The following is a 10,380-nucleotide window of genomic DNA, read 5'->3' on the forward strand; positions in this document are numbered from 1 at the left end:
CTCGAACACCCTGATCTGTCGGCAAATGGCTTTATGCGCCATTATGATATTGCATTCTCGTTTTTGGAGCTCGAGAGACAGCTCTGACAGTTCTTGTAGTGCATCATACATGAGTCCTAAATTGTTTACAAAAGCATGGGATGAAAGGCGCTTTGCCAGGCCATTGTGGCTTTCCCGAGTTGTGCTGTCGCGCGCAGAATACTCTGCAGTTTGCGTAAAATGTCTGTGGAGGGCAGGATCATTTCTCCACACAGCTTCGACCGTTCTGAGACTAGACGCCACCCATCTGTTGTCCAACACCCGACCAATTTTACACAACTGAATGTCCAAACCGTCAGCACATTCGTTGAGCTCCACTCAGTTTTTGTTTGATGTGCTGTATAGTGCGTAAAGTTTATCCATGAGGATTTTGAAATGATTAATAACCCCATTTCTTTCATCACATCACCAACTGCAAGTTCAAGCCGATGCGCGGAGCAGTGCCACACCATGATGTTTGGGAAGCGGGTTTGGAGTCGAATTGCCACCCCACTCTTGCGTCTGAGCATCACAGACGTGTTGTCACATGTGAGACCGATGAATGTTTTTGAGAGGAAGGCCTCGTTAAAGTTGGTGTGATCTACAGCATCCAACAGTTTGCGGACAATGCCTTCAGCGCTCATCATCTAACTCAACAAGATCAAAGAATATGTTCTCAGGCTATTCCATCTCAGGTAACTGCAGTCTTAAATACACAATTAATGCACTCTTTTTATTTAAGCCTGTGGCCTCATCCAGCATGAGTCCGATTTTTGCAGCACAAGTAACAATCCTCTCAAGTAACCACGTTAGAGTGGAGAATCCTCCCCATATCCACACCATTCATTTCCTGGCAGTCTATTTCATGCTCAAATCCGTAAACTGGCCTGTGGGGCTTGGCTTCCTTGTAAGCAGTACGAAAAATTCTGGCAGTCGTTTGCACCTGGTCAGATTGGTTATTGATTATTGTGTTTGTCAACGTGTCTTCGCTTGCCTTATCCAAAATATTTGATGCCATTAAATGTGCTTTAGTACTCCCATGCTCAGAAACCTTTTTCCTTAAGGCTCTTTGTTGTTTTTAGATGTTGGGCACAGATGATGTAAATGAGCCTGAGATCCATTCTTTGGCAAGCTTCATACCTGCAGTTTTTTCTGGACCCAGTGACCCCACTTTTTTACAAATCGCACAGCCCAGTCCAGTTTTTTCCATCGTAAGCCAGGGATTAGGGATGCACCGAAATGAAAATTTGTGGCCGAAGCTGAATAATATTAAGCGCTTGGCCGAATACCGAGTATTGAATACCGAATATTGTTGTTTAGTTTTTCATTAGTTTTTGCAGATGAACCCCTTCCAGATTAGTGTTGTCACGGTACCAAAATTGGGACCCACTGTATGATACCAATGAAAATATCATGGTTCTGAGTAGTATCACGATATCACAACAAAAATGAGACAGATGTGCCTTTTGTCATTTATAAAAAGATAAATTACTTTTCTATAATACATCAATGATATTTCAATGGAATAAATTACTTATTGACTTATTCATACTTCAAAAACAGCATCAATAAGTGATGAACATAGGGGGGATCAAAATAAAATAAATAAATAAAATAAGAATCAACCAGCCACCCTCCTCCCCTGTCAAGTCCCTTCATAAGTAAAGAACAGTCCCTAAAGTGCGGTGAGGTTTGTGGGCATGGAACGGCTCGTTTCTCCTCTGACACATCACGTACGGTCTGTGTTCAGCTGGCTCAGCTGTTCAGGTACTTCTGGGCAGTCATGACGCCAAGAAGAGGATATAATTGGAGCCGACTTCTCCGTCGCCCGGTAAGCCGATGGCCGCCGTAATTGACAGGAATGCATTACTGTCTGTGTCTGTGACCCCCGTTCAACCCACAACCGATGGGATTCGCCTTTCGTTTCTGCTGGTGGTTGAAATCTGTAGGCTGCTCGCACAGCCTGCTGAATGATTTAAGCCTATTTTGCTCGCTCAAAAATATTTTTAGTCGCAAATGCGAGTGCGGTGACGGACGGATCGCCACACTGCCGACATTTTACTCCGCCCGTCACGGCACACTGTTTGATTGCGTTATCAAAACACGCCACTATTATTCGGCCTTGCTTTTAACTTATTCCACCGAATATCGAATGTGTGGTTTTTTGCAATATTCGGCTGAATATATTCGGTTACCGAATATTCGGTGCATCCCTACCGGGGATAACATCTTTTTTTCTCTTTAAACTGAGCGTCCGTCCAGATTTTCCCAGTTTAAGTGTCCCCGACAAATATCTGCTTCATCGCCATCACAATCTCTCACAGATTTAAAGTGCTCGTCTGCCTTCTCGTCATCTTCATCTCCTTGATCCCCATGTGGGTCATGCCAGCTAACAACAAGTGCTTCTGCACTAGCATCACCGCTATCGGCTAACAGCTAACAACGTCCCTACGTCGCCCCGGTCAAAATGGTCGCGCAACGATTACGTCACATCCAGAGCCCGTAACTTTACAGGAACCTTCCTCGTACTCCGCTCTGTCAGTGGAGACACGGCGGTTGAGAGAGCCGAGCAAGAGGACGTTCCTGTAGTAGTTCCTGCCCCCCAAATAGTACCGGGAACTTCTTCAGTGGAAACGGGCCTAATGGTGCTGCTACTTGTGCTGCTGTCTCCACTGGGGTCTCCACACTGTTGATCTGCCGAAACGATTTTGGCTTGTTTAGGATTTGACTGGCCGGCTAGTTTGAAAAACTTACAAACTTACTTGTCTTTTTGCCATTTTTTGCTGCTGAGTGGAAGCTAACTGCAGTCTCAAAACAAACCAGCGCTTGCCTGTGTGACCTGAAGTGCCTCCCCTCCCCTCTCTTTCCCTGAAAATTCACCTTAAAATGCATCTAAAATATGCAAACACGAGATTTTTGTGTAACTTCAATGGGGAATAAAGACTAACAAGACAGATAACAATATTGAACATTAAACAAACAGTTACTCATTTTTCATAGTGACACAGGCGGATCCAATGAAATAGGTTCCGGATCCAATGTGGGAGGTGCCGCTCGGCTGTTCACTGATTACGTTTGTCGTATAAGTGTGTGTGTGTGTGTGTGTGTGTGTGTGTGTGTGTGTGTGTGTGTTTGTGTGTGTGTGTGTGTGTGTGTATGTGAAGGAGGTCAGCCCTGGCACAGAGCGCAGGTGAGAGGCTGCAGGATGATAAAGAATTAAACCAAAATGTGTAAAAGTACCGATAATTTAGCAGAGGTGGAAAGTAACTAATTACATTTACTCACATTACTGTAATTGAGTAGTCTTATTGTGTAATTTGTAATTTTTTCAGTAGTTTTTTAATTCTGTAATTTTACTTTTACTTAAGTAAATTTTGACCTAAGTATCGTACTTCGCTACATTTGAAATCACATCCATTACCAAGTAAAAAAAGAAAAGTTTTCGGCTAAATGGAAACCAAAAGGGTGAATCTCGGAAATCTTGCGTGGAATTGACCCAGAACAAGCGGCCGGTGCCGGCAAGTTACTGGAGAGAGAGATGGAGGAGGGTGGGAGTGCTTCCGCAGAAGCAGAAGCAGACGCCGTAGTTGAAATGAACGAAGAAACAAACCAAATGAAAACCCCGTGTCCACAGTGTCGTTTATAATTGTCGGTCAGAAAAATGTGGCTCGAGCCGCGCTTGTGTGTTCACCTGTGTCTGTGTGTGTGTGCGCGCATTGGGGCCGAACTCCACCATGCGCGATACAGAGAGCAGAGGAGGATTGTCAAGGTGCGACCATGTAGTGACAGAAATGACATGCCGTCGTGTAAACAATATAAGTCATCATGTTATAAGGTGAAACGTTTCACCGTATAACACCATAAATAGTAGGCCTATATTGTTATGTTATTATATGAAGCGTCCGTCACACAAAATAATATGACTTTAGTTTATAAAGAGATAAGACAGAGCCCTCTCCTCTCCTCTTATATGCTTTACTCACAAGTGTGTGAATTGACCTGGATATGAAGCGTCCGTTGCACCAAATAATATAACGGTGGTTTCTAAAGAGCAAAAAAACCCCAACTTAAAATAAATCAGCAGCAGCTGTCATATTTCAGCAGCAGAGCACCACCGCTGCTAGTTGCATATAGGGGAAACACTGTTGCTCAATGGATTTGTTCTGTTTTGGAATACACAGTTTTCTTCCAAATTAGTGTTAGTGTATTTTAATATTGAGAATTTCGCTTTGACAAGCTCTCTCTTTTTGACCATACACCTGTTTGCATCCCTGAGAATAATGCCCAACAAGATTGCTCAAAAAGTTGCTCTGTGTATCATCAGTCTAACAGTTGTGTGTCAAAATGAATGAGGGCTGCGCAATATTAGGCAAAACTGACAATGCGACAATTTTGTATACTGCGATATGTATTGCAATATACAGTGTATTGCAATAACTTGAATAGCTCTATTTGGAAATAAGTCATCATTTGGGATTTGGAAAGGCTGTATTTGCATGAAATATACATTTTACAATCAAACTGTCATGGAAATTGAGATCTTCACAACCTAAAGTATTAACCAGCAAAATAAGTATGGCATATTGCCTTTGACTAATATTATATTGATATGATGAACTTATACTGCGAGTCTCACAATGTGACTATTGCACAAGAACACATTGCGATGGTGATGCTCTAATGATATTGTGCAGCCCTAAATTTAATTGAATTCTATGGTTCATCATAGATAAATAACCAGTTTTCGGATTGGATTTATGACCCCTGGACCATTTTTGCACTGCATAGGAGTGACCCCCATCAAGTTGTTGGAAATAACTAAGTAACTTCTACTTTAAGTACATTTAAACGAACTACTTTTTACTTTTACTTGAGTAGATTTTTAGATGGGTAGCTTTACTTGTACTTAAGTAGAATTTCATCAAAGTAAAGGTACTTTTACTTGAGTAGAATTTTTCAGTACTTTTTCCACCTCTGTAATTTAGTACCCGGTTTCTGTACCAATCCCTAGCCCATACCCGTAAATTTGTGTATGTATACATATTTTTACCCGTTACACAGCTTATTGCGCGTTACCCGACTCAGTGCAGGACTCTGTTTTATTAATTTAACATTTAATCATCATAAGTCACGTTATGTAAATTCTTCTTAATGAAACAGCTGCCCAACTGCTGCTGTAGCTAACGTTATGTGGCAAATTCAATCATGGGGTGGTGCTGCACTGTTAGCTGGGGTTAAAACAATTATACTCAAAATATCTCTATGAGCATGTTGAACGTTGTTGTGACGCTTCAATTTTATTGTATATATCAGCCTGGTGGCTGGTCTCATCGTCTTCCTCTACTAATACTTTCTCTACTTCCTCTATGGGCGTACAGGTGGGTTTACACATACACAACACTTTGTACAAAAAAAGACAACTATTTCCTTTTGGTTACACTAAAATGCCCTGGGTCAATTGTGCAATAGGAACTTTGACCCCTGTGTTGAGAAGGGATGAGCTAAGGGAATTTTTTTTCAGGAATAAGTGAAATAGTGAAGTTTCATATCAAATCTTATTAACTCTCAAATAGAGGCCTGGCCCATTATTCACATCACAGGTATGCTAATCTCCTTCTGTTTTAGTTTGCTGTAGATGCAAACTCAACACTTTTCCATATTTATGTGTTTTGTCTTGATTCGATGCACAATAATATTGGCACATCATTGCTATCAGCCATTATAGGCTTTAAAATTAAGTGTCAGAATCGGCCAACCTAATTTTGTTATTTTGCACAATGAATGAATATTACATACATTGAAAAGCATTCTCTTTCACGTCTCCATCAGCTGGTGGGCCATTGCGATAAGAGCATGCATGCATAATATGGTGTTAATTCCACAACAGAAGAGACTTGATGATCACCAAAATTAAGTGGGGAAAAAAGTGGATATATCAATATCTGTATCAATTATCGGTCAAATGAGTTGTTACATCTTGGCATATCAGATATTGGCAAAAAAAAAAATCCAATATTGTGCATCCGTAATCTTGACAAAGTCACAATAATGTGGTAGCGCAGTCTTTGGTTTGTTTTTTTCATTTGGTGCTTAGCTGCTCGGTACAACACATAGACTATAAATAATGGGTGTAGCTACCACGTCACCCATTGGTTTGTGGACTCCCGTATTGAAGCCTCGAGTGCAACATTTCGGCTGTCTCCATTTTGGTTTTTTTGGAGCCAGAAGTGACCATATTTTGACAGGAGTTTGGCACCGTGAAGGAGTGATGGGTTGATCTGACTCATATATTGTGGCGACGCCTCACAGACAGCCTGTCATTCAACTTGCCCCACCCAAAAATATGTGTTACTTTAAGCCTTACTAAAACGCAAACAGGTGAGTCATGAAAAAAATTCCCCCTGTACAGTTGTCATGAATGTTGAAATTAGCTGTGGAGACAAAACTCTTTTTTTGTACAAGGCTGCAAAATGCAACATGCTCAAGTGGACATTAAACGAAAGGTTTTTGGCACTTTGGCACTGCATTGGCTTCATTTTTCAGCCTCGGAGTTTGCTGCTTGGTACAACACTTTGTAGATGTTTTATATTAAAAGCCCTCCAGTGGCTCACACAGCATAATTTTCCATTCCTTGTAGGCTGTTCCAACCTCTGTACTGTTTTTTAGCTAGCATTGATTTCATTTTGGTACTGGACACACCCCCAGCTATTATTTGAAACCACCATTATTTTACAATGGCTTTTATTTGAAAACTTCTGTTAATATTACAGAATATTTGTGACTAAATAAGTTAAAAAAAAAAAAATAATAATAATATGTGTTCATGGGTGGACACTGAAAAGTAAAATACACCTAAACATGTCAGTCTAACTGAAATCGTACTAAATCAGATCTCTCAAAGTCGGACTAACACACCCAGTTTATGCAACTGGGAGTCATACGTATACAGTCATTCAGAACCAAACTGGCCATGCTCCACAGTGTCTGCCCGTGGCTTTGATTCGGAAGTTGAATAGTATTAGATGTGTTACAGAAGAAGAAGTCGGTAACAACATGGTGAAACTTAGATCCAGAGCCATGCATTTTTGGATGAACGAGGAGACACAGTTAATGCTGTGTCAGCTGAAAGAGTTGAATATTTCCCCCGTTAAAGGGTTTTTTTGGGGGGAGTTTTTCCTTATCCGCTGTGAGGGTCCTAAGGACAGAGGGATGTCGTATGCTGTAAAGCCCTGTGAGGCAAATTGTGATTTGTGATATTGGGCTTTATAAATAAAATTGATTGATTGATTGATTGATTGATATTTTAAAATACATGGATGGGAGAAAAATACGGAATGATGACCTGCTCAAAAAAGTGGTGGAACAGCTAGACTGTGCTCAGTTGTTTGGTCTGTGATGTAATAGGTCAACAGGAAAAAGCTCCAATACTAACAAGCTGATAGGGGGCATATTGCCACCTATTGTAGCAGAGTCAGACATACTTTGGTCAATAAATTCATTCCCCTCCCTTGCTTGTATACTGGGTCAAGGACAATAGTCCAATTAAATGGCCTAGTAACCATAGCTCCACTTAACTGTGCATGTAAACGTACTATTGTTGTTGCTGCAGTAGGAAGTCCTACTTAATTGTCATGTTTGTAAACTCATGTATGTTGCTCTGACAAACAGTACCAGACTTTCCACTGTATAAATTACCTGATACATCTTCATTTAGCAGGTTTTGAATTATTTGGGGTATTTGCTGTGTACATACATTCTTGTTTTCTGTATCAGGTTATTACATTATTAACTAATTACAGCACACTTACTCCTTTTCTATACTTTTGGCTGTTGAATACTAGTAAGAGTAAATGCCTTTATGTAAATAGCTAATGTGACAAGCAGCCCTATCCTGTTTATGTTCTTTCAAGGGAGTAGAGAAATCACAGAAATGAAAGCAGCCCTACAGTGGTGCTGCATTTACACTCACATCACACTGCACTACATTTGGGTTAATAAGTAGAATTAGTCCTAAAAATTGTGTTTACATTGTCCAGCCTTTAGTTGTTTACTTAAAGTATTTTCTGTTTTGATCTTTTATTGCTAGAATATCTTGTGACATCACAGATGCCCTTTGTGTCTCTATTCTTCCTACTTTTTATACTTTATTTGTGTATTCAGATTTTTTTTTTAAAGAAAAGGAAATTAGATTTTTTTTCTGTGTTAAACTGTTTTTCTGATTAATAAAGAAAGACAAAGGCAAAAGAGAGAAGAGCACCTTGTATATGTGTCGTCCTGTAAAATACATGTGAGAGAGGGAGCACATGTGAGCTCTGCTAACCTTCATCTGCCCCAGAAAGCCTTGTTCTCAAGGGGACAGTGTCCCATTAAAGATTGCGTGCGTGCGTGTGTGTGTGTGTGTGTGTGTGTGTGACAGTCTGTTCAGTGTCCAAAATGACATATTGCCAGTGTCCAGAAGAGTGTTGTAGCGGTGCTTCAGCTTGTGTGCCAATGGCGCAGCCATGTTCTTCTTACTTCTTCACACAGACACAGGAGTACAGTACATGTGACAACCTTGTTGGTCTTAACATCACAGACATCTCACTTTTTCTAATTAAACCTCTCATCATGCTGTTGATCAGCATTATTTGGATTTCTACCTTCTGCAGGAAATTGACTGTTCACAGCTTGGTTTATGGACTGTTGCTGTTGAGGTTTCAGGAGTTTTTCTAGGTGCTTCCATATTAGCACAGTTTCTGTATTTGATTCCTTTTCCTCTTCATCCTTTCATGTTTGCACTTTTAAAGCAGAGAGGCTTTTTTCCTTAATACTACTCAGCAGCATTTTCTGTTAAACCCTTCCTGCTTGGTCACTGCTTGCCCACATCTTTCAAACTCCACATCCCAAACTTTTTTTTATTTTTTTTATTTTTAAAGTCATTGCAGGGTTGGAAATTGGCATCAGCCACCAGCCAAATGTTGGGAAAATGTGCAAGTAGCTGCTAAATTTGCTTCACTCACCAGCCAAAAGAAAACAATGGTTGTCTGATGGGTGGCTGGCAGATTTTTGACTCCACCAGCCGCAGTGGCAGGTGGGTGAAAATGCTGATTTTTTTAAAAAATATTTTAGGGGGGATGTTACACATGCCTCCTAAATTCTGTACTTCTAGGTGATATACTGTGATGGCTACTTTGTTGAAATTTTTACACCTGACACCTGTCACACCTAAGCATGAGATCCATAAAATATCAACATTTTTACCAGTTCTCATGCACTTGCAAATTTCTGTGAATTTTCAAGCACCTTAGGCCCTTCACACGGGTTGGGTACTTGGCTCCTAATAACAGTCACCACAAAAACCATAGGTTCCTCACACCTTTAGGCCCCAATCACACAAAAGGCTTTTTAGCAGCTGTAGGCAGCTTTTTGCAATAGTCTTTAGTGAGAATGAAGCTTTTTACTCGCTATTTTTGCGTTGCTACATGCCTTGTGTTTCTGTGCTGTAGGTGCCTGGCGATTTTGCAGGAATGCTCTGAACTCCTCAAATTGAAAAAAACTTTTTTACTAGTGGCAAACAGTGTTTACAAAAAAGCGCGTTTTGCAGCTTTCTGTGTGATCAGGGCCTTAGTGCCAGAGACTGTAGGGCCCTGGCACTGAAAAGCTGCATTTCCATGACAAACTTTCAGTTTAGTACCTTTGGTCCATTTAGCATTTCTTACAAGTAGTCAGGGTTGTTGTCACTCACTGCTCCATCCAGCATTTGATGTATTGTCAGTGTGGTTCAAAAACTTAGAGGACAATGATTAATCACTGAAGATCTGAAAAGGACAAAAAAGTCTCCATTAGAGAGTAATTTAAAAACAACTCCCAACTGTAATACCATGTGATACTAACTAAACATTATTAAACAGGTACTGTGACTCTACAGTCCTCTCCAAAGTCTTAGCCACTGTTGTTCACTCCTACGTCTAGACAATAAGCAGTTTTTCCAAAATTAGGCACATGCACTCTCGCTCACTTTCTCTCTCTCTCTCTCCCTCTCTCTCTCCCTCTCTGTCTCTCTCTCTCTCACACGCACACACATACACAGACACACACACACACACACACACACACACACACACACACACACACACACACACTCACTCACACTCCTCCCTCCCCCGTGTATTCCGCCCTCAGTAGAAGTATTTTTAGCGTGACTACTGCTGGAGTAGCCTTAACTAACAACTTCTGTCATTGTGTTATGTGTGTGGCCATATGGGGCTCTAGAGAAACAGACACACACATATGCACTGTAGACACACACACACACACACACACACACACACACACACATACATATAAATATATATATATATATATATATATATATATATATAT

General features: G+C 40.6%; 1 protein-coding gene across 2 annotated transcripts in view; it reads left to right on the top strand.

Moving 5' to 3' along the window:
• The window catches only part of cog5 (component of oligomeric golgi complex 5), a 182,464-nt gene that overhangs the window by 84,632 nt on the left and 87,452 nt on the right, over positions 1-10,380 (top strand). The gene's annotated exons all lie outside the window — the stretch shown is intronic.

This window comes from Epinephelus moara, chromosome 23 (genome assembly GCF_006386435.1).
Source record: "Epinephelus moara isolate mb chromosome 23, YSFRI_EMoa_1.0, whole genome shotgun sequence".
Classification (NCBI taxonomy): domain Eukaryota; kingdom Metazoa; phylum Chordata; class Actinopteri; order Perciformes; family Serranidae; genus Epinephelus; species Epinephelus moara.